Source organism: Schistocerca gregaria, chromosome 8, assembly GCF_023897955.1.
Source record: "Schistocerca gregaria isolate iqSchGreg1 chromosome 8, iqSchGreg1.2, whole genome shotgun sequence".
Lineage (NCBI taxonomy): Eukaryota > Metazoa > Arthropoda > Insecta > Orthoptera > Acrididae > Schistocerca > Schistocerca gregaria.
The window spans coordinates 454,033,349-454,059,338 of record NC_064927.1 but is presented as its reverse complement, the minus strand read 5'-3'; the positions used below and the strand labels follow the sequence as shown (position 1 = coordinate 454,059,338).

The following is a 25,990-nucleotide window of genomic DNA, read 5'->3' as shown; positions in this document are numbered from 1 at the left end:
TTCCCATTCATTCATCAATGGACCAGGCAGAAGAAACTTAAGTTAAGTAACACTCAACATGAATCGTTACACAGTTTTATGTTATTTGGCAACCTGTTATAAAAATGTCTTCCAGCAGAAAATGGACTGTGATCTGTTGCTCTTTTATTACTAAATTTTATGTGGTAATCCTCTCTTTTTCTTGTATTATAATTATGGACTTCACTATTGATTATACTATGTTCCATATTTTCTTTCACAAACAGTATAATCCTGAGAACATACAATGAGTACACTTTTAGTATGTTATACATAATGAAGTATTCTCTACAGGACTGATATTTACTAATATTGGCTATTATCCTAACTGCTCTTTTCTGGGCTATGAAAACCTTACCCATGTATACCATTGGTATATGAATCCAAAATTGATTTGTCTTAAGGCAGGTGGCACTAGTTCTAGAAAGGTGTTTTAGCACATTAGAGTTATAGGAGATTTTTTTTACACATATAGCTGACATGTTCCTTCCACGTAAGATGTTCATCTACTATAACACACAGGAATTAATCAATTGTTTCAACTGAATATTCTGGCTCAGTATCCACTTGTGTTGGTTTATAATTTAGCAGAAACTCCATCAAAATTGCCTAGTCCTTATTTACTGCCAATTTGTTTTTGGTGAGATATTCTGTGGTGAGGCTAATGTTCTCTGTATACAAAACTGAACATAAAAAATGAGAAATTGGTAAGGGAGGTGTGGTGGCTATAGGGAACTGAGAATTAACTGGACAGCTCCTGGTCATAATCATTATCAGTATCAAGGTGTTGACTGATTCTAGATCCTTTTGGTATGTAGTCTGTCCCAGGTATGTTTTTGTATTCATTGTCCTATTGGCTCATTGCATCATGCTATTATACTGTTTTTTGTGATGCTGGATTCAGGCATAGACTGAATGTACTGTAGCCAGTTGTTTTTGTTATTTTTATAACTAAATTCACCGAGACAGAAACAAACTGCACAGGAGATTCCCTTGGCAAAACTCAGTATCGAGGATGGGCATTAACTTGTAACTGGATCCTTCTCTCGACCACCAGACTCACTTCCACATGTAACCAAAAACTTTAGAGAAAATCTAAGTTCACTAGTATGTAAGTTCCTCAATCAAACTGTCATCATAGGAGGAGACTTTAATAATCCAACAATCAACTGGAAAAATCACAGTTTTGTAACTGAATGGAAAGACATCCTCTGAGAAATACCTACACATAGAGCAGATTGTTCAGAAGCCCAGTCATGATGGAAATATATTGGATCTAACTGCAACAAATTAATCTGACCTGAAGCATTGATTACCAATGTAGAAAAGCCAACTAAAACAAGTAGAAAGATTTACATGTACAGAAAACTGGATAAAAAGACAGTTATCTCACTTCACATTAAGTAACTTGAAACACTCAGCTCTGGAAGAGACCATATAGAACTGTGGCCCATGTTCAGAAGAATAGGTGACCTTGCACTTGATAGATAAATACCGTAACAAAATATTATCAAAGGATCTCTCACAAAACCCAAAGAAGTTCAGATTATATGTAAAGGCTGTTAGGTGTAGCAAAGTTAGATGGATGAGACAAACTGAAACCGAGGGCAGCAAAACAAAAACAGAAATACTGAACTTTGATTTAAAATATTCCCTTACAAAGGAAAAACCAGGAGTATTGCCACAATGTAATTCTTGCAGCACTGCAAAGATGAGTGATTTAGATATTAGTGTTGGTGGCATTGATAAATAGCTGAAGGAGCAGAACTGAGGAAAGCTCCAGGTCCCAGTGGCTATCTGCAGCATATTCTTAGCTCAAATTGAATGAGTTACCTCAAACACAATGACCTCTTCCATGCCAATTAGCATGGATTCCTGAAACATCAATATCAACCATGTGAAACTCAATTCACAATTTTCTCACATTATATCCTAAAAGCCAAGGATCAAAGCAGTCAGGTAGATGCAGTATTTCTTGAGTTTTAAAGATCACTTAACCCAGAACCACATCTACACCTAATTCTGAAAATATGATCATATGGGACATCAAGCAAAATCTCTGACTGCACTGTGGACTTTTTGGTGTGGAGAACATAGCATGTTATCTTAGATGGATAGTCATCAACAGATGTATAAATAACTTCAGGTGTACCCCAGGGAAGTGTATTGGTACCTTGGCTGTAAACGTTGTATATTTGTGACCTTGCTGAAAATATCACGAGTAGCCTCAGATGATGTGGTTATTTATAATGAAGTACTGTCTGGAAAAAGCTGCACAAATGTTCAACTGATCTTCATAAGGTTTCAAAGTGGTGTAAAAGATAGCCAACTTGCTTCAAATGTTTGAAATGTAAACTGTTCACATCACAAAATGATAAAAACCTACAACCTATGACTACAGAATCAATGAGTCACAACCGGTATTAATCAACTGTTACACCTTGGTGAAACAATTTGCATGGATAGGAACTAGAATGATCACAAAAGCTCAGTCATATATAAAGCATACAGCAGATTTTGACACACTAGTAGAATACTACAGAAATGCAATCAGTCTATGAAGAATATTGTTTACAAAACACCTCATGTGAACCATCTACATGAACATCTACATTCATACTCTGCAATCCACCATATGGTGCATAGCAGAGGGTACCACATACCAATACTGGTCATTTCCTTTCCTGTTATTTTACATCAGCAAGTAGCCAGATATCAGTGTATGCATCAGAACTCAGAAGAGAGACACTTGAAGCTGCAAGGTGGAAGGATCACAAATGGAAGAGAACACGACACCAAGCAGTGGTGGAGCTAAAATGGCTGACTGATGGTGGACAGGATTCAGACAAGGACAAGGCCAAAGCAACCTATGTAAGTAATGAAGTGCAAAGCAGAAACCTTCACCACAGAGATGTCAAAAGGTCAAGAGCAAAGAGACACATGATTCCAATTGTGACCAGAGAGAAAGACGAAGTGCAAAGTGAGGTTTTTATCCAATAGCCCATAGAACAGTGATGGCAGTAACGAACATATCAGATGCAAATACAGAACTGACCGACTGTTTGCTGGGTGCCCATATTCATATTTGCAGTGAGGAACACTAGTGACCAGCATATTCACATGGTGAGATGACTAGTGAGCTCACACTGTGAGCAGAACACTGCAGTGAGACTGTGTGCTCTAATAGCCTTTTAGGTTCAATACCTCTGGTGGGCATTCAACTTCTGTGGATCCAAATAACATATGTTTTGCACACAAATAGAATGAGGGGAAAATGACTGTCTAAAAACCGCCACACGAGTCCCAATTCCTCATATTTTATATTCATGGTCCTGATGTGAAATGTAGATTAGCAGCAGTAGAATTATTCTGCAGTCAGCCTCACATGCCTGTTCAATAAATTTATGCAACAACACCTTGCGAAAAGAGCATTGCTTCCCTCCACGGATTCCCATTTGAGCTCGCAAAACACCTCTGTAATACATGGATGCTGATCAAATCTATCAGTAACAAATCTAGCAGCATGTCTCTGAATTGCTGTGATGTCTTCCTTTAATCTGACCTGGTGGGGATCCCAAACACTTGGACAGCTCTCATTGCTCAAGCATGTGGAACCCATATCAAACAGTTCTAAAAAGAAATACCGGATGTATGCGAAAAGGGCCACACAAATGGTCACAGGTTTGTTTGACCCATGGGAGACAGTCACAGAGATGACGGAGAAGCTCAATTGGTAGGCACTTGAAGACAAATGCAGACCCCATAGAAATCCTACCTCCAAATTTTCTAAAACCAGCTTGAAACAATGAATGTAGAAATATGCTACAATCCTATATGTACTGCTCCGGTGTGGATAGTGAGGAGAAGATTAGGTTAATTACAGTGGACACAGAGTTGTTCAAAAAGTCATTCTTCCAGCATTTCATACAACAATGGAATGAGAAGGAGCCCTAATAACTGGTATAATGGTTAGTGTCTGTGCCACACCCTTCACAGTGGTTTGAAGAGTATGGATGTAGATATACATACATCTGTGATGCTCTGGACAGCTAGGTCTTCTGGTTAGTGCAGTCATTCATTCATCCACAACGTTTTACAGATGCCATCTCAAACTAGACCCTTCAGGTATGTGGTACACATCAAAGTACTTATTAACAAAGAGAAGGAGTTGTAAGAAATAATCCTGTTCACTCCATTGATAACTGACAATCCTAATCCACTTTATACCATTTACAGTTACACAGTCTCAAAATATTATAAACTTGGCAGGAATACTATTACTGTACGAAAAAATGCAGCTTTCTCACTTGAACAAAGTAACATTAGTTTGTTTTTCTTACTTGTGGTTTAATATGTAAACAGCAACACAGATAATTATCAGATAATAGCAGCCTTTAGGCACCTCATGTAAGAATGTGGGGCTGTTTTCAATAAACCTGCCATAGTGTTGCAAGTTGTCGACATCTATCTACTGTAACATTAATGCTGAATATAGAAGTGACATTGTATCATATGGTAGGGACACCTGTGTTGGACTCAGATAATTGAGGAAATCTTCAGAATATGGAAAATTCCATGAAACAAACACTGAAGTTCAGTAGTTAAGTGTTTTCTGTCTTGAACACAAGCAATTATTCAAGAAATACACAGGTGATGCAGAGGAACAAAAATTCAAATCCTATGAGGGGTATAGTACTGTCAGTGCTAACTGTGGTGGGAATGAGACAGGAAAATGCAAAGCTCTACTTCTCTGATCAGAAATTTACCATCACAGAGTTGGAACACCTATGAATGGTATCAAAGGACCAAAGGATATTTCTACACTTTTTTAAGGGGGCTGGTGTTTCATTATAGGCTAGGAACACTCTGCTCCACCATCCCTTCATCTGGGGTCAAGGGGATTTCTGAGAAAATCATAGAACTATCTGAAATGTGCTTGTCTGCCTTTGTGTGCTGCTGTGTGGGAAATTTCTTTACTTTTTTGGTATGTTTCTTTCTGCAACTCAGCGTCTCTGGTTTAAGCTGAGTAGCAAATATCCTTTTCATTATATTGTAATGTTAACAATCGCCACCTGTATGGCACTTGGTATGAGCGGAGCTGACGTTTGTTACTTCTCTTTTCGGAGGAGGGGACCCCATGCTTGAATGCCTTTTTCAGCATTCCTAAGCCCAGAAGAGTTATGGATTCTCAGTTAGCAAGACTAGAAACTAAAAATCACATGCATTCAACAGGCCTGATATACAGGGGATAGGCAAAGTAATCTGAACAGTGGCAGTAAGGGGATGGTTGTGTTGATGGTCAACAATGGGCGTAAGGCACATATCATGCTGGACTGTGCATATTCAGTACAGACTAGGCATCAGTGCAGGTTTTTTATGAGTAGTGCAAACTTCGTATTTGCGTTCAGAGGCCTTGGTCGACATTCAATGATAGACCTAACAGAGTTCCAAAGAGGGCAGATTGTAGGGGCCTGATTAGCTGAGCATCAGTAACCAAGAATGCCAATTTATTGAATGTTTCAAGAGCAACTGTTTCATCAGTCATGACAGCCTACACAAAACATAGCAATACATCATTGTGTAAATGTAATAGCAAGCATAAATCAAAACTAGATGACAGAGATCATCATACACTAACACAAATTGTGTCAAAACAATACAAAACTATGGCACCTAAGGTGACTGCAGAACTCAACAGCCATCTTCGAGACCCCGTATCTATCAAGACTGTCCGCCGAGAACTCCATAAAACGAATATTCATGGATGAGCTACTATACCGAAACCATTAGTGACAACAACCAACACAAAGAAGTGTAAAACATGGTGTCATGAGCATAAATCCTGGATGGCTGATCAATAGAAACACGTCATATGGTCCGACGAGTCAACATTTACGTTATTTCCAACACTGGGCTGAATTTACGTCTGGAGAATGCCAAAGGAAGCTTACAATCCTGACTGCTTGATTCAAACAATTAACCGTGGAGGTGGAAGTGTGATGGTGTGGGCAACCATATCATGGTATTCTGATGGTTCCATCATTACTCTCAAACACTGTTACAGCCAAAGAATATGTGAACAATAGGTGATCAGGTGCACCCCATGATTCAGATGTTGTTCGCCAACAATGATGCCATATTTCACGACAATAATGCACCCATCCACACAGCCAGGGCAGTACAGTTGTGGTATGAGGAGCATGCAACTGAAATGCAGTTTCTTCCCTGGCCAGCACAGTTCTTGGACTTGAACATTATCAAACCCTTGTGGAAGGTATTGGAGTGCAGACTCTGGAGCAGATTTCCGCCTACCTTGTCACTACAGGAGTTAGAAGAGGCTGGCTCTGATGAGAAAGTGGCATAACGTATAACTGGAGACTGTACAGCCATTATGTGCCAGTATTCCAAGAAAAATCGCAGCTGTATTATGATCAAATGGGTGTCCAACCCTTGTCAATAAACCATTCCCAAGTAAGTACAGGTGTTCACATTATTTTGCCTATCTCCTGTAACAGTGTCCTTGGAAACCTCAAATAACCCACAGAGATCCATCATTTAAGATAATAGCTGTCTTCAGCTACTCCAGCCTGGTGAGGATATTCCAGCTATAATCACAGGTGACAAAACTGTTAACTCTGCTCCTAAAAGCAAATAGTCAGCTAATTGACAGAAGAAGTGGCTAAAATATGGATTTTAATGTTCTTTTGAATCTGCAGAGAGCCTCAATTGCAGAATGAAAAACTCCACTCTCTACCTTAGACAAGAAAGCAAAGCCAACATGGAAATTGTCCCATGCATTCACCTGCCATGTCATATTTCAGTTACAACACTACGATACTCTATTCCATCAGAGATTAGGACATTGCAACAGTAGCCATGTAATCTATAAATATATACTGTGAGACTGAATGCAGTCTGATGGCAGTACGGGCACATGAAAAGACAAGAAAGTACAGGGTGGTTATGATTACAGTGCAGCATCTCAGAGAAGTCCAGTGTGAGCTGTAATTATCATATGGCAGTGAAACTTGGTTTATATTTTAATGTGTTAATGAGGAACTGATTTGCGTTTGAAAAAAATCTGTTCCAATTTTGGCCGCCGGTTGCAAATCTGGCACAATGAATGCGATAAAGACATACAGAAGGGTTTCACTGTGTAATGGATTTGTAACAGAATGTGGCAGAAAAGTTCAAACATGTGAGAAGGCTTAATCTTCATGTTATTATTAACTGCTTCTTCACTGCTTACACAATTTGTCCAATATGAGCACCAGAGATATTGATGAGATGCTGTACAACACCGGATTTGCACCTGGTGGCCAAAATTGGAACTAAATTTTTTTGAGTTTAAATCAGTTCTGCATTAAACCATTAAAATACACTGCCAAACACTAGTTACAGACCACACTGGACCTCTGTAAATAACTGCACTTTAATTGTAACAACCTGGTATACAAGTCGAGCAGTGACGAGTGGTGAATCATTCTAGTAATCATAAGGGCCACAAATGGGATAATCCAATAACATACACAAATTCCAAAAAAGGTAGATATCTACAGTCCACTGCCTGAATTCCACGAAAGGTGGATTGCTATGGTCCACTGCCCGGGAACAAACACCTCAGAAATGGTGAAGCTGGTTGGCTGTTTGTGTGGTACTGTCATGAGGATCTACAGAAGGTGGTTTTGAAGCATGATGAAAACACAAGTAGGCAACAAGATGCTGGATGTCCGTGTGTCATCAGAGAATGTGGAGGGCGAGGGCTTGCCCGCTTTGTAAAGCAGGATAAACTGTGATCGGCAGCAGATCTGATGACAGAGTACAATTCTGATTCAGGCAGAGGTGTTTCAAAGCATATCGTTCAGTGTACATTATCAAGCATGGGGCTCCGCAGCAGAGGACCCCTGAGGGATCACACGTCATTTACAACTGCAGTGAGCACTGTGCCACTGACATTGGACTGTGTATCAATGGCAACATTTTGTCTGATAAAATGGATCACATTTCTTATTACATCAGATTGATGTTTAGGTTCAGATATGCTGCCACTCAGTTAAATAGCTGCTCAATCCATGCACCACACCACAGATGTAGGTGAATAGTGGCAATACTGTGCTGTGGGTGGAAATTTGCCTGGAATTATATGAGACATGTGGTAGTAATTGATGGCGCCATAACAGGTGTGGACTAAGTGAACATTATTTTGCATCACCTGTGTCCCTTCATGCTCAGGGCCCTTCCAAAGGGTGATGGCATCTTCCAACCGTCAATGTCACAAGACCTGAGTGGTTTGAGAAGCATTATAGTGAACTCATATTGATGTCTTGGCCACCAAATTTTTCTGATACGAACCCTATGGGACACACCTCGGATGCTATCACCAGGATGTATATGAGGATGAGGAAAAAATACACTTTCTCCCAGACGAAAATACACTTTTTGCATGTTAAGTGACAATATACTTTTCCTCGGACCAGTAAAACTTATCAATCCTTTCAATGGTTATATATTAAAAACAAAGATTCCAAGACTTACCAAGCGGGAAAGCGCCGGCAGACAGGCACATGAACAAAACACACAAACACACACACAGAATTACGAGCTTTCGCAACTGGCAGTTGCTTCGTCAGGAAGGAAGGAAGGAGAGGGAAAAATGAAAGGATGTGGGTTTTAAGGGAGAGGGTAAGGAGTCATTCCAATCCCGGGAGCGGAAAGACTTCCCTTAGGGGAAAAAAAGGACAGGTGTACACTCGCACACACACACACACACACACACATATCCATCCGCACATACACAGACACAAGCAGACATATTTAAAGGCAAAGAGTAAGGGCAGAGATGTCAGTCGAGGCGGAAGTACAGAGGCAAAGAAGTTGTTGAAAGACAGGTGAGGTATGAGTGGCGGCAACTTGAAATTAGCGGAGGTTGAGGCCTGGCGGATATCGAGAAGAGAGGATATACTGAAGGGCGAGTTCCCATCTCCAGAGTTCGGATAGGTTGGTGTTGGTGGGAAGTATCCAGATAACTCGGACGGCGTAACACTGTGCCAAGATGTGCTGGCCGTGCATCAAGGCATGTTTAGCCACAGGGTGATCCTCATTACCAACAAACACTGTCTGCCTGTGTCCATTCATGCGAATGGACAGTTTGTTGCTGGTCATTCCCACATAGAAAGCATCACAGTGCAGGCAGGTCAGTTGGTAAATCACGTGGGTGCTTTCACATGTGGCTCTCCCTTTGATCGTGTACACCTTCCGGGTTACAGGACTGGAGAAGGTGGTGGTGGGAGGGTGCATAGGACAGGTTTTACACCGGGGGCGGTTGCAAGGGTAGGAGCCAGAGGGTAGGGGAGGTGGTTTGGGGATTTCATAGGGATGAACCAAGAGGTTACGAAGGTTAGGTGGACGGCGGAAAGACACTCTTGGTGGAGTGGGGAGGATTTCATGAAGGATGGATCTCATTTCGGGGCAGGATTTTAGGAAGTCGTATCCCTGCTGGAGAGCCACATTCAAGGTCTGATCCAGTCCCGGGAAGTATTCTGTTACAAGTGTGGCACTTTTGGGGTTCTTCTGTGAGAGGTTCTGGGTTTGAGGGGATGAGGAAGTGGCTCTGGTTATCTGCTTCTGTACCAGTTTGGGAGGGTAGTTGCGGGATGCGAAAGCTGTTTTCAGGTTGTTGGTGTAATGGTCGAGGGATTCAGGACTGGAGCAGATTCGTTTGCCACGAAGGCCTAGGCTGTAGGGAAGGGACCGTTTGATATGGAATGGGTGGCAGCTGTCATAATGGAGGTACTGTTGCTTGTTGGTGGGTTTGATGTGGACGGATGTGTGCAGCTGGCCATTGGACAGATGGAGGTCAACGTCTAGGAAAGTGGCAAGGATTTGGAGTAGGACCAGGTGAATCTGATGGAACCAAAGGAGTTGAGGTTGGAGAGGAAATTCTGGAGTTGTTCTTCACTGTGAGTGCAGATCATGAAGATGTCATCAATAAATCTGTACCAAACTTTGGGTTGGCAGGCTTGGGTAACCAAGAAGGCTTCCTCTAAGCGACCCATAAATAGGTTGGCATACGAGGGGGCCATCCTGGTACCCATGGCTGTTCCCTTTAATTGTTGGTATGTCTGGCCTTCAAAAGTGAAGAAGTTGTGGGTCAGGATGAAGCTGGCTAAGGTGACGAGGAAAGAGGTTTTAGGTAGGGTGGCAGGTGATCGGCGTGAAAGGAAGTGCTCCATTGCAGCGAGGCCCTGGACGTGCGGGATATTTGTGTATAGGGAAGTGGCATCAATGGTTACAAGGATGGTTTCCGGAGGTAACAGACTGGGTACGGATTCCAGGCGTTCGAGAAAGTGGTTGGTGTCTTTGATGAAGGATGGGAGACTGCATGTAATGGGCTGAAGGTGTTGATCTACGTAGGCAGAGATACGTTCTGTGGGGGCTTGGTAACCAGCTACAATGGGGCGGCCAGGATGTTTGGATTTGTGAATTTTAGTAAGTAGGTAGAAGGTAGGAGTGCGAGGTGTCGGTGGGGTGAGGAGTTTGATGGAGTCAGGTGAAAGGTTTTGTAGGGGGCCTAAGGTTCTGAGGATTCCTTGAAGCTCCGCCTGGACATCAGGAATGGGATTACCTCGGCAAACTTTGTATGTAGAGTTGTCTGAAAGCTGACGCAGTATGTGGCTGAGGGACTGCGTCAGCTTTCAGACAACTCTACATACAAAGTTTGCCGAGGTAATCCCATTCCTGATGTCCAGGCGGAGCTTCAAGGAATCCTCAGAACCTTAGGCCCCCTACAAAACCTTTCACCTGACTCCATCAAACTCCTCACCCCACCGACACCTCGCACTCCTACCTTCTACCTACTTCCTAAAATTCACAAATCCAAACATCCTGGCCGCCCCATTGTAGCTGGTTACCAAGCCCCCACAGAACGTATCTCTGCCTACGTAGATCAACACCTTCAGCCCATTACATGCAGTCTCCCATCCTTCATCAAAGACACCAACCACTTTCTCGAACGCCTGGAATCCGTACCCAGTCTGTTACCCCCGGAAACCATCCTTGTAACCATTGATGCCACTTCCCTATACACAAATATCCCGCACGTCCAGGGCCTCGCTGCAATGGAGCACTTCCTTTCACGCCGATCACCTGCCACCCTACCTAAAACCTCTTTCCTCGTCACCTTAGCCAGCTTCATCCTGACCCACAACTTCTTCACTTTTGAAGGCCAGACATACCAACAATTAAAGGGAACAGCCATGGGTACCAGGATGGCCCCCTCGTATGCCAACCTATTTATGGGTCGCTTAGAGGAAGCCTTAGGTTACCCAAGCCTGCCAACCCAAAGTTTGGTACAGATTTATTGATGACATCTTCATGATCTGGACTCACAGTGAAGAACAACTCCAGAATTTCCTCTAAAACCTCAACTCCTTTGGTTCCATCAGATTCACCTGGTCCTACTCCAAATCCCATGCCACTTTCCTAGACGTTGACCTCCATCTGTCCAATGGCCAGCTGCACACATCCGTCCACATCAAACCCACCAACAAGCAACTGTACCTCCATTATGACAGCTGCCACCCATTCCATATCAAACGGTCCCTTCCCTACAGCCTAGGCCTTCGTGGCAAACGAATCTGCTCCAGTCCTGAATCCCTCGACCATTACACCAACAACCTGAAAACAGCTTTCGCATCCCACAACTGCCCTCCCGACCTGATACAGAAGCAAATAATCAGAGCCACTTCCTCATCCCCTCAAACCCAGAACCTCTCACAGAAGAACCCCCAAAAGTGCCACACTTGTAACAGAATACTTCCCGGGACTGGATCAGACCTTGAATGTGGCTCTCCAGCAGGGATACGACTTCCTAAAATCCTGCCCCGAAATGAGATCCATCCTTCATGAAATCCTCCCCACTCCACCAAGAGTGTCTTTCCGCCGTCCACCTAACCTTCGTAACCTCTTGGTTCATCCCTATGAAATCCCCAAACCACCTCCCCTACCCTCTGGCTCCTACCCTTGCAACCACCCCCGGTGTAAAACCTGTCCTATGCACCCTCCCACCACCACCTTCTCCAGTCCTGTAACCCGGAAGGTGTACACGATCAAAGGGAGAGCCACATGTGAAAGCACCCACGTGATTTACCAACTGACCTGCCTGCACTGTGATGCTTTCTATGTGGGAATGACCAGCAACAAACTGTCCATTCGCATGAATGGACACAGGCAGACAGTGTTTGTTGGTAATGAGGATCACCCTGTGGCTAAACATGCCTTGATGCACGGCCAGCACATCTTGGCACAGTGTTACGCCGTCCGAGTTATCTGGATACTTCCCACCAACACCAACCTATCCGAACTCCGGAGATGGGAACTCGCCCTTCAGTATATCCTCTCTTCTCGATATCCGCCAGGCCTCAACCTCCGCTAATTTCAAGTTGCCGCCACTCATACCTCACCTGTCTTTCAACAACTTCTTTGCCTCTGTACTTCCGCCTCGACTGACATCTCTGCCCTTACTCTTTGCCTTTAAATATGTCTGCTTGTGTCTGTGTATGTGCGGATGGATATGTGTGTGTGTGTGTGTGTGTGCGAGTGTACACCTGTCCTTTTTTTCCCCTAAGGGAAGTCTTTCCGCTCCCGGGATTGGAATGACTCCTTACCCTCTCCCTTAAAACCCACATCCTTTCATTTTTCCCTCTCCTTCCTTCCTTCCTGACGAAGCAACTGCCAGTTGCGAAAGCTCGTAATTCTGTGTGTGTGTTTGTGTGTTTTGTTCATGTGCCTGTCTGCCGGCGCTTTCCCGCTTGGTAAGTCTTGGAATCTTTGTTTTTAATATATTTTTCCCATGTGGAAGTTTCTTTCTGTTTTATTTACATCATCTTTCAATGGTTATGGTTTTTAACACCAGCGTAGAATTCCCCGAAACTTTGTGTCTGATGTGCAGCAACATCTACACCGCATATTTTTGTATTATGAAAGTATAAATTCGAATTCCACCCTATACCACATGTTACTTTCCCAAGCACTGAAATCAAGATTGCGATGATCTTTTGTAAGCCAGTCATAGCTCACTCATGCCACATGATCTCACCAACCAATGACAGCAGATATTCAGAGCATAAAGTAGATGAGCTCCTGGTTTGTTTAGATGACATTGAATCTAATAATGTAATAGATATACTATGCCTGTCTGAGCATCACATTGTGTCTGGTATGGAAAAGGTAAATATCAGTGGTTATAAACTAGCTGCACATATGAGTAGAGAGAATAAGGTGGGAGGAGGAGTTGCCACATATGTCAAAAGTTATCACTGTGTAGAAAGCTTAGTTAAAAAAAAGGTTTGTCTAGAGCAACATATAGAAGCATGTGCCAGTCAACTTAAACTGAGGGAGGGCTCTTTTATAATTGTAAGAGTATATAGGTCCCCTTCAGGAAACTTTCATTTATTCCTGGAAAACTTGGATGCCTTGTTGCGCTATCTGTCAGATAGGGGAAAGCAAATTATTATTTGTGGGGACTTCAATGTTGATTCATTGAAAGAGTGTAGTAGGAAGAATGACCTGGAAGTCTTGCTCGGTTCTTTCAATTTGACATCTGTCATTAATTTTCCTACTCGGGTAGTAAAGGACAGCAGCACATTGACAGATAACACTTTTATAGACCAAGATAGGTTTAAAAACATAAATTCTTGTCCAGTTGAGAATGGGCATTCTGGTCATGATGCTCAGCTGGTTACAGATCCATTCAGTAATTCAAAACTACCCTCCAAAGTTGTGCGTTCAATTAATGACTCAACAATTAGAAATTAAAGAGAAAATCTTCAGCAGTTAGACTGGGATGAGATGTACAAGGAACCCGATGCTAATTTAAAATATAACTTATTTCATGATACACTTGTAAGAGAATTTGAAAACTGTTTCCCCAAGAAAGTAGTTAAATCGAATTGTAAGAAACTATGCAAAAAACCTTGGCTTACTAAAGTAATCAAAATATCTTGTAACCACAAAAGGGAACTGTATCTAACAACAAGAAAGAGTAATGACACAGAAACAGCCAAATATTATAAAAACTACTGTGCTACATTAAGAAAGGTTATTAAAAAGTCCAGATGCACGTGCATCATGTCTGAGATTAATACCTCTGATAACAAAATCAAAAAAATTTGGAATATTATTACAAAGGATATAGGACAACCAAGAGTACAGGATGACGGCATCATCATCAAAGCAAATGGAAACTTGATAAACAACAAGCCGGAAGTCGAAAACATTTTGAATAATCATTTTTTAAATGTTGTAGAGAAAATAGCATCTAAATGTTCATTAGAAGAAGCAAGGTAGTTAATGGAAGAGGCCTTACCCACACCATTTGATACAATTGAAATTCCACCCACCTCTCCATCTGAAATTAGGAAGATAATAAACTCTCTCAGGAATAAAAGCTCACATGGGATTGATGGCATTTCCAGCAGGATAATAAAAGCTTGTTCCCAAGAAATAAGTGGGATTCTTAGCCACATATGTAATACCTCTCTGAAGCAGGGTATTTTCCCAGATAGACTGAAGTATGCCATTGTTATACCACTGCATAAAAAGGGGATATGTCTGATGTCAACAACTACTGCCCAATCTCTCTTCTGACTGCCTTATCCAAAATTCTTGAAAAGTAATGTATTGTTGAGTAGTTTCACACCTTTGTAAAAATAAAGTTTTAACAAAATGTCAGTTTGGTTTCCAGAAGGGTTTTTCAATGGAAAATGCTATATATACTTTCACTAATGAAATATTAAATGCTCTGAGTAACCGGAAGTTACCCGTTGGGATTTTTTTGTGATCTATCAAAGGCTTTTGATTGTGTAAATCATGAAACTTCTAGATAAGCTCAAGTGCTGTGGTATGAATGGGAAAGTGCTCAAATGGTTTAAATCATACCTAACTGGAAAAGTGTAGAAAGTTGTAATAAACAGGCAAAAAACTGGTGATTTCTCAAACTGGGGAACAACCAAGAATGGGGTGCTTCAAGGTTTGATCTTGGTTCCTCTGCTGTTCTTAATATATATTAATGACTTGCCATTCTATATTTACGAAGATGCAAAGGTGGTACTTTTTGCCGATGACAGAAGTATAGCTATCACACCCGACAGACAAGAATTAACTGGTGAAATTGTAAATGATGTTTTTCAGAAAATCATTAAGTGGTTCTCTGCAAATGGGCTCTCATTAAACTTTGACAAAACACAGTATATACAATTCCACACAGTAAATGGAATGACCTCATTAATAAATATAGACTTCGATCAGAAATCGATAGCTAAGGTAGAATATTTAAAATTTCTAGGTGTATGCATTGATGAGGGGTTGAACTGGAAAAAACACACTGAGAATCTGCTGAAACGTTTGAGTTCAGCTACTTATGCTATTAGGGTCATTGCAAATTTTGGCTATATACATCTGAGTAAATTAGCTTACCACGCCTATTTTCATCCTCTGCTTTCGTATGGCATCATATTCTGGTGTAACTCTTCATTGAGTAAAAGAGTGTTCATTGCACAAAAGCACATTATCAGAATAATTACTGCAGCTCATCCAAGATCATCCTGCAGACACTTATTTAAAGAGCTAGGGATCTTCACTATAGCCTCACAATATATATATATTCACTTACGAAATTTGTTATTAACAATCCGAACAAATTCAAAAGTAATAGCAGTGAACATGGCTACAAGACTAGGAGAAAGGGTGATCTTGACTACTCAAGGTTAAATCTAACTTTGGCTCAGAAGGGTGGATAAAAGGATATTAAAAGAATTTCTTAATGGCAACTCCTTCTACTCATTAGATGAATTTTTGGATATAGTAAGTGGGTAATTTCCCAACATAAAAAAATAAATAAATAAATAATAATAATAATAATATTGAGTGTCATGTAATATTTTGTCTAATATCTTGTATAGACACCTTTTATTAACCTTACACGTTCCACATCATTACGAAGTGTCGTATTCATGATCTACAGAACAAGTACTAATCTAATCTAAGGACACATGATGCAGTCAACCAACAGCAACGTCACTGTTAAGTAGCATGAACACACAAACAGGAAAAGGTAATGGTTTACATTAATATACATAGTGTTGCTACAAGGAAAGAAAAGCTTGGTCTTGAAGATTAATAAGCTGCAAGAGAAGCTAAGCTTTCATGTATAAAGTTGATCTTCTTTGTGCGAGTTACACTTTAAGATATATCACACAAATGTGCCAGTAAAATTTTTAATGATGACATAAATGTCTGATCTGGCCTAGAAATTATTCAAAATGGTCGTCCTGAAAGAGTTGGTTTTTAAATGAGAGTCAAGTGCTCTGTGATTTAAGTAATTCATCGTACATTCTCGCACATAGTTCATCTTGCGTAAAAGTAAATTTACTTTGAAAGTAACACTTTTCAAACAACATTCTCAATATTTTCCTACATTATGTGATCAAAAGTATCCGGACACCTAGCTGAAAATTACTTACAAGTTCATGACTCCCTCCATCAGTAATGCTGGAATTCAATATGGTGCTGGCCCACCCTTAGCCTTGATGACAGTTTCCACTCTCACAGGCACACATTCAATCAGGTGCTTGATGGTTTCTTGGGGAATGGCAGCCCATTCTTCACAGATTGCTGCACTGAGGAGACATATTGATGTCTGTCAGTGAGGCTTGGCATGAAGTCGACGTTCCAAAACATCTCAAAGGTGTTCTTTGGGATTCAGATCAGGCCAGTTCATTACAGGGATGTTATTATCGTGTAACCACTCTGCGACATGCTGTGCATTATGGACAGGTGCCCAGTAGTGTTGAAAGATGCAATCGCCACCCTTGAATTGCTCTTCAATAGTGAGAAGCAAAAATGTGCTTAAAACATCAATGTAGGTTTGTGCTGTGATAGTGCCATGCAAAACATCAAGGGATTAAAGTCACCTCCATGAAAAACACAAGAAAACCATAACACCAACACCCCCGAATTTTACTGGTGGCACTACACACTCTAACAGATGACGATCACCGGGCATTCGTCACACCCACACCCTGCCTAACTGTCACAGTACTTGCAGTGAATCCTGATGCAGTTTGGAATTCCTATGTTATGGACTGGATAGAAGTCTGCCTATTACACATTATGACCCTCGTCAACTGTTGGCAGTCTCTGTCAGTCAACAGACGAGGTTGGCCTGTATGCTTTTGTGCTGTACGTGTGCCTTCATGTTTCCACTTCACTATCACATTGGAAATGTGGACCTAGGGATGTTTGGGACTGTGGAAATCTCACATACAGGCATACGACCCAAGTGACACCCAATCACCTGACCATGTTCGAAACCTGTGAGTTCTGCTGTGCACCCCATTCTGCTCTTTCACGATGTCTAATGACTACTGAGGTTGCTGATATGGAGTACCTGGCAATAGGTGGCAGCACAATGCACCTAATATGAAAAACGTATGTTTTTGGTGGTGTCCGGATACTTTTGATCACATGGTGTAGGTTCATTTCTGCAGTTGCCAGAAAGCACCAGATAAAAGGCGTCACCACGCTTTCGCAGGTACGATGGTGCAGGAAGCCCATATGTTCATGTGTGTAAAACATTAAAAGATCTTACATTATGTCACAAAAGAAGTAAGACATTAGAGGATACTCCAAGAGCATTGGAATTTTGTGAACCATACTAAAATGCATAATTCAGTTTGAAGTGCACATTCACATGTCCAGATTCAGATGTAAATTTTCTTGGAGTACCAGTACTGTATTATCTTATGTTTGGTTCTTCATTATGGCATAATGTGATATATGCTATAAGATGAAAACATACACTTGCACTGCAGCGAACAGTTAAAACTAGCCAATAGTGTAGAATTAAACACTTCATTTCAAATAAATTGACTGCTTCAGCACAAAAGATCTATAAAAGTCAAATTTCTTTAGCAACCTGACAAAAATAACTTCATTTTTCTGCAAGGTGATTAATTCACGACTGTCAGAAAGGTGGGAATAAAATAAAATCTGAAACTAATAGCATATTTTAGCCTTCTGTAATTATGTGAACGTATTTTAATTCACTTGATAGCTCCCGACCACAGAAATCCATTTTGTTTTCATTTGACATGAGAGCTATACATGAGGGTTGAAACAGCAAAAATCATTAAATGTAAACTCGGGTCACATGGAGACTACTCACATCCCCGCTACAACTCAGATCGAAAAGTAGTAGTATGAAATTTCTACATAAATTTGGAATCACCATATTCTTTCATGATTTGTGTCATGTCCCCATTTCTTCTCCTTCTAAGAGACAATCTTGTCATCACTAATTCTGTAACTATTCCCGTCAGTGTGAAAACTTATTGTCCACTTAACTTCACTAACTCAGCCACAATCACCAGTTTAGTTACCCTGCATTTATTTTCTCACTAGGCTTTATTATGTTTTCGTACAATGCGTTTTCTGCACTACTCCCAGAATAGAACTATAGCGGCTGCTAGCTGGGGACTGTACAACTGGGCCTTATGTGTCGCACTATGGCCAAAAATCTCATTTTCTTGGATACACCGAGAAGATAATACATTATCTTTGTTACCTGTTATTTGTTTATTTCCACACTGGTAGTCTGAATCTATGGCTTTTGCTAGTAACTATAACAACGTTGATTATTTGTAAACCCAGTCAACCACATATACAGCAATTGGCATTCACCCATTAGCCTTTATTTCGCTCAGCTCGTACAGCCTCGCCCCCTTTTGTCTGCAGGAAAATTTATTTCTAGATGCGACAGGGATTCCCTAGCCAAAGACATCACGCACAACATGCATGCATTCAAAAATCAATTTATGATTCATCCAGTACTCAACTTAAGAATTTGTTCAAAAACCAACAGGAATACGTTTCAAAATCATATGAATAAGCGATACACCAACATGCAGTAGATGCTAGGCACTTTGTGAAACCAGGCGATTTTCCTCAAGTATATGAATTCCCCCACCCGTTGCAGATACCATGGTTAACCTCCGCCCCCTAGATCCGGGCCTGTTGTGAATGCATGAATCTGGCAGCTTAGGCGCACCAGTAAAATTTTTCCGAGTAGTGTCTGGCTGCTTGCTGCTATTGCTTATACAGCTAACTGCTACACTTCTGTAGGCAGAAGCAGGAGAAGATACTATTCATACACGACTGAACTGCGCATACACATGAGCTCGATCGCAACTGCTCAAACAAATCTAATGAAATGAAACCAGCTTCGACTTCACGATTATTGGAGACAATTTGTTATGAAGCACTGCATAGTCTTCCTAAAGCCTTTGACACATTTTGCTGTTGGCAGATGTTTGTATGAGGACTGTGTCTTGTTGTTGTATACGGCACATTTCTTTTGCAACTTAAGTTTTTGTTTTTTCAATTTTTGTATTGCAGCAGTAGTGAGATACAGTAATATCCTTTGGTTCTTACCAGTCAAATTTACAAAAATTTAACTGAAAACTAAAACAATGACGGATTCTTGGAATTCTAAAAAATCCCCAAGTTTTTCCCAGTTTTCTCTCAGATAAAAAAATTCCTGAGTTTCTCCCGGATCTCCTGAGTAGTATACACCCTGTATCATGCACCAGCTCCATGTCCACAAACTGCTAGCCAATAATTTACAGTAATTGTGTTACGTGTGCACAGACATCTGGCTCCACATGCTTGGGGAAACCTACCAAGTACTTAGCAAATCCATGACATGCAGAATCACTGCTGTAATGCATTCCAAAGATAGACCAACATGCTATTAAGCAGGTGATTACAATGTTTTGGTTCGCTAGTGTAAGTAAATTCTATCACAGTCATTGCATAACTATACGATCATGACCAGAGGTTCGTTTTGAAGAATGGTCACCAGTGAACTCAACCACCCAGTTGCCGAGGATATTGTACAGCACAATGAGGTTAACTTCAACAGCTGGCTCACAAATGGTGCCGTCTGGATTCTACCCCTTCAACATGGCAAGATGTATCAGGAACAGAGAAAGGTTTAAAAGAGAGTGTGTTAAGGTGTTTCAACTTAATGGGATACAAAAATGTAGCATACTATTTGAGAACTAAATGTAACAGTGGGAAAGTAGGAACATCTGTGGACAGCAAGGTAAAGGACTACACTCCACTACAGATCTCAAATTGCACAGAATTTTGCCTTGAAGTATCAGCAGTGCAAATAAAGTTCATGGGGGAAATAATGCCTTCTAAGACATATGTATATACTGATCTACAATCTCAAGCATCGAAAACTGTTTACCATAAGTTGATGTGTTACTGCTAGCCATCAAAAGCTAGAAATACAAACTACTTTTAATATCTCTAAAACTGTCTGGACTTAGATAAATGAGAACAGAGAAGAGTCATGAAGAAATGCATTTTTGTAATAATAGCAGGTGACTTAAATATAGATATGCTGGAAGACAGTGGCTACACATGAAGCTTTCATTGTTATGGGGACATAAAATCTCCAGTTTCATATACAAAAACTAAAAATAAAAAATACCAATGATATGTACAGCAGCATCAACCACATTAACAGACCATGTTCTGTTGACTACATCTACACACAGACAAAAAGTTCAGCTTGTGACTACTTTTGTTGTAGAACATTCAAACAATAGAACTTTGAGATGATCAAAAAATATTAGGACAAAAAAGTGGCTAAATTTTAAAAAAATCAGTCTGGTGACTATAGTAGGACAGAGGAAACAGGACAGTGTAGAAAAGAACTGGGAATCTTTTTTGATATAGTAAGACACCAAATAAATGTAGCTTGACCTAAAGTCAATATACATAAATGACCTGGTGGATGACATCGGAAGTTCACTGAGGCTTTTTGCAGATGATGCTGTGGTGTATCGAGAGGTTGCAACAATGGAAAATTGTACTGAAATGCAGGAGGATCTGCAGCGAATTGACGCATGGTGCACGGAATGGCAATTGAATCTCAATGTAGCGAAGTGTAATGTGATGCGAATACATAGAAAGATAGGTCCCTTATCATTTAGCTACAAAATAGCAGGTCAGCAACTGGAAGCAGTTAATTCCATAAATTATCTGGGAGTACGCATTAGGAGTGATTTAAAATGGAATGATCATATAAAGTTGATCGTCGGTAAAGCAGATGCCAGACTGAGATTCATTGGAAGAATCCTAAGGAAATGCAATCCGACAACAAAGGAAGTAGGTTACAGTACGCTTGTTCGCCCAATGCTTGAATACTGCTCAGCAGTGTGGGATCCGCACCAGGTAGGGTTGATAGAAGAGATAGAGAAGATCCAACGGAGAGCAGCGCGCTTCGTTACAGGATCATTTAGTAATTGCGAAAGCGTTACGGAGATGATAGATAAACTCCAGTGGAAGACTCTGCAGGAGAGACGCTCAGTAGCTCGGTACGGGCTTTTGTTGAAGTTTCGAGAACATACCTTCACCGAAGAGTCAAGCAGTATATTGCTCCCTCCTACGTATATCTCGCGAAGAGACCATGAGGATAAAATCAGAGAGATTAGAGCCCACACAGAAGCATACCGACAATTCTTCTTTCCACGTACAATACGAGACTGGAATAGAAGGGAGAACCGATAGAGGTACTCAGGGTACCCTCCGCCACACACCGTCAGGTGGCTTGCGGAGTACGGATGTAGATGTAGATGTAGAAGTATGCAGAACTATTAGTGGTAAACCATCCAAGGAACAGGGCACCATATAAAACAATGAAATGACTGTAATATATGAAAATCAGTAGAAAGATAAAGGGCAGCCAGTCATGAGGCCTACAGGTGCAGGAAGAAAGTATACAGTAGGATGATAAGACAAGTGAAGACTACCCACTAAAAACCAGAACTGCAAACTCCTTCTAACATCACTAAAACAGTCTGAAAGTATATATCTGTGAACAGGAAAAGTCACATGTCTTAGAAAAATACAAATATATCCACAGCACATGTGTAATAGTTGCAATCAGCACTATACAACTATAATGGAGGAACTTCTGAAACAAAACACAGCAGCATCAAAGAGAATAGAAAACTCCAAAGGGGTGCCTGCAAGTTTATACCTTCTCCCTACAGGTGGACTCAAAAAAAAAAAAAAAAAAAAAAAAAAAAAAAAAAAAAAAAAAAAAAAAAGTTTGGATGACCTATTAGCAAAAACGGTAAAAAAAAACAGTATTGTGTATCTAGCAAAACCATTTCACATTCTAGATAAATTTAGTAATGAAGGAAGGGAGTATACACAAAATGCTTAAAAGGGGATAACGTTTTATTTCTTTATTTATTGTATGGCATATGGCAGCAGCACATATACATATCTATATACTAACAATAAAACTGTAAAACTGTCATGTATCTGTTTGAACACATTAATATCCAAAACTACTACACAAATTTTTATGGGGTTTTCACAGGTAACTTGAGTGTCACTTGGGGCAATGTATAGGCTTCATTTCATTAAAATTGGATCATGGAAAAAGAGCTATGTGATTTAAAGTTTTACCTAAAACTGTCATGTCTGTCTGTTTGTCTGTCTGTCTGAAAATGATAATTTCCAATACTAAATCAAACAATGGATAAACCAGGATGGAATAGTGACAATATTATGAAAAGGATAGATTGCTGCTCACCATACAGTGGATATGTCGAGTCACGGACAGGCACAACAAGCAGACTGCTAAACAAGTAAGCTTTCAGTCAAAAGGCCATCTTCCAAAGTAGACAAAACACAAACACACACACATTCACACAAGCACAACTCACATGCATATGACCATTGTCTCTGGCCACTGTCTCAGTCTGGGCTCAGCAGCCAGAGCCAGTGGTCATGTGTGCATGAACTGTGCTTACTGTGCTTGCGTGAATGTGTGTGTGTGTGTGTGTGTGTGTGTGAGAGAGAGAGAGAGAGAGAGAGAGAGAGAGAGAGAGAGAGAAAGAGAGGGCGGGGGGGGTTATGCCTTAGGTAAATGCGTATGCTATGTTATTTTTGTAAAATATAGTGTACAGCTTGATCTGTACATATCTTGGTGAAAAATACTAATGATGAAAATTCTTTCCATCATTGAATTCTACACCAGCCAACCTCAGTTCAAATGATTCAATCATTCATTCACTGTATTCCACAGACTCATTTAGAAGGAGAACCTTCAGGATTGTGGAACGATTCAATGCATATATCAACAAAAGACATGCAAAAGACTTAATTTGTACAATAAACTATCCCTATATTGCTCAATGCTATTTCTGATTATGCTAGCTACATTTAATAAAGGAACAAAGTTGATATTTCAAGATAAGTATCAAGACACAACACCATTTTTGTCTGTTTAGTTTTTGGAAAATTATGGTTTGCATACACCTGTATTATAACTTTATTAAAAAACCAGTGTCAGTCAGAAATGGACCACTGTCAGGTATAATGTGACAGCACAATCAGATGCATGACAAATCATAACTATTAACAAGCATCATGCCATAAAGCAACATGAGAGAGTTGTTGAAGTTATATTCCGCTTTTGTGTTAAGTTATACTATCAAACCACGTGTGACAAGTGAGGTGGTTGGCGTAGAAATTTGAAAGAGGGGGTGTTCTGTATAGACTGTAGGTTGTGGTTTCATTGGGGAGAGTGCAGTGGAGAGGAAACGAGGGTAGATAATGAGGCTCCTCCATGGCAGTGTAGGTTATGTAGAAAGGACAGAAAAATCGCGGTACAGGAGGTAAAGATTTGTGCCCTTAAGGCTGAATTAGAAATCGTGAATTTGGAATTATGTAAGCTAAGGGAGGAAAAGGACTCTGGGCGCTGGGAAAAGATAGCAAGCAAAGGGTGAAAAAGGGAAACAATTGATAAAACTTCTGAAATTCAGTTAGCAAATCAGTTTGGCTTGCTATCTGAAGTGGAGGAAGGGCCTCATTCCGATGTAGTTGAATGTAGGTTGAAGCAGAATATTAGCTTAAAGAAAAAAGACAGGTTGGGATCAAACAAGAATAGGAGAAGAAACATTCTGCTTATAGGTAGCAGTCATGGGAGCGGTGTGGGCCAACAGCTTCAGGAGAAATTAGGGACAGAGTACCAGGTCACAAGTTTTGTGAAACTAAGAGCTAGCCTTAGCCAGGTGACAGAAAACTTCGGTCAGCTTTGCAAGGCCTTTGAGAAGGAAGATCAGGTAATTATAGTTGGGGGAGCAGGAAACAGCCTGGCTACAAATCCAAGAAATAGTATTAGGAGTGACCTGGATAAACTAGGAGCAGAAATTGGGCACACGAATGTGGGGTTTGTGGAGGTCTCTCAGCGACATGATCAGCCTTGGGTAAACACTGCTGTAAGGCGTGTTAACGCTGAGCTGAACAGGATGCTCCAGACACTCGCAAAGTCTCACATGAGTGTTGTTCCAGTTTATGCTATTGGTAGGTGGGGAAACACTACACATGGGGTGCTCCTGAATAGGATGGGGAAGAATACGTTAGCTTCTTTATTTGCAGAAACTGTAAGGGAGTCCACAGTCACACAAGGGGTGATCTCTGTGGTTAATGGGTCCAAGCACACAGGTTTCTTAGGTTACAGCCAAAGTCCAGACAGATGACAATCAAGATAAATAGAATAAAAGAAACTGCGTGTACACTAAATAGGGGTAAAGCTAAGGGTAGTATCAACTTACGTCATCCAAATATCAGGGGAATAAAAAAATAAAGTAAATGAGCCATTTGTATGTTTATGTGATCTCAAAAATAAGAATGAGATTGATATACTCTATCTGTCTGAACACCAAGTAACTGTGGGCGTGGATAGTGTCAGTATAAGTGGGTATAATTTAGCATCTTACACTTGTAGATCTAGGATGGATAAAGGAGGAGTTGCCATTTTCATAAAACAAGGGTATAAATACAGAACTGTTGATGTAAGCAAATTTTGTGTTGATCAGCACTTTGAGGTTTGTGCATGTGAACTTCAGCTAGATAATGATGTGTTGATATTAGCAACAGTGTACAGGTCTCCACTAGGAGATTGGGAGCTGTTCATAAAAGCCAGACAAAAAGAAAAGGTTATTAATCTGTGGTGAAGTCTGGAAACACGCGACCGCTACGGTCACAGGTTCGAATCCTAGATCAGGCATGGATGTGTGTGATGTCCTTAGGTTAGTTAGATTTAAGTAGTTCTAAGTTCTAGGGGACTGATGACCTCAGGTGTTAAGTCCCATAGTGCTCAGAGCCATTTGAACCAATCTGTGGTGAATTCAATGTTAACTTTCTTAGCAATTCTGATAGGAAAAGTGAACTAGAAGTGTTGTTAAAAATATATAACTTAGAATCAGTGGTCAACTTCTATACATGTATAGCTCAGGACAGTAGTACTCTAATAGATAATGTATTTGTACAGCAAGAGGCTGTAGAACAAACATATGCTTTCCCTGTGGTAAATGGATTATCTGATCATGATGCACAACTGATTAACTTACAAAACCTAACAGGGTGTACACTTCAGAAACCATTATGTAAAAGTGTGAGGGTGCTCAACCAGTATCTGTAGATCACTTCAAAGAAACTTTAGGAAATGTAAACTGGGAAGAGGTATATAATGAGGCAAATGGTAATGATAAATGCAGCATATTTCTTGATAAATTTATATCCCATTTTGAACATTGTTTTCCAAAGAAAATTACTAAATGTAACACCACAAACTTTTCAAAGAAACCTTGGATTACTACAGGTATTAAAGTGTCTTCAGAAAGAAAAAGAAAACTGTATGAGACAGCAAGGACGAGTAAAGATTCAGAAGTAGTTTTACACCATAAAAATTATTGTAACATACTGAGAAAAGTTCTAAGGAAATCAAGAAATGTGTATGTTAGAGAAGAAATTAACAACACTGGCAATAAAACAAAATCAGTATGGAATGTTGTTAGAAGGGAGACAGGAAAAGTAACCACTG

General features: G+C 40.5%; 1 protein-coding gene across 1 annotated transcript in view; it reads right to left on the bottom strand.

Annotated features, from left to right (window-relative positions):
* Positions 1 to 25,990, bottom strand: part of LOC126284215 (phenoloxidase 2-like) — a 112,744-nt gene that overhangs the window by 41,064 nt on the left and 45,690 nt on the right. The window lies entirely within an intron of this gene.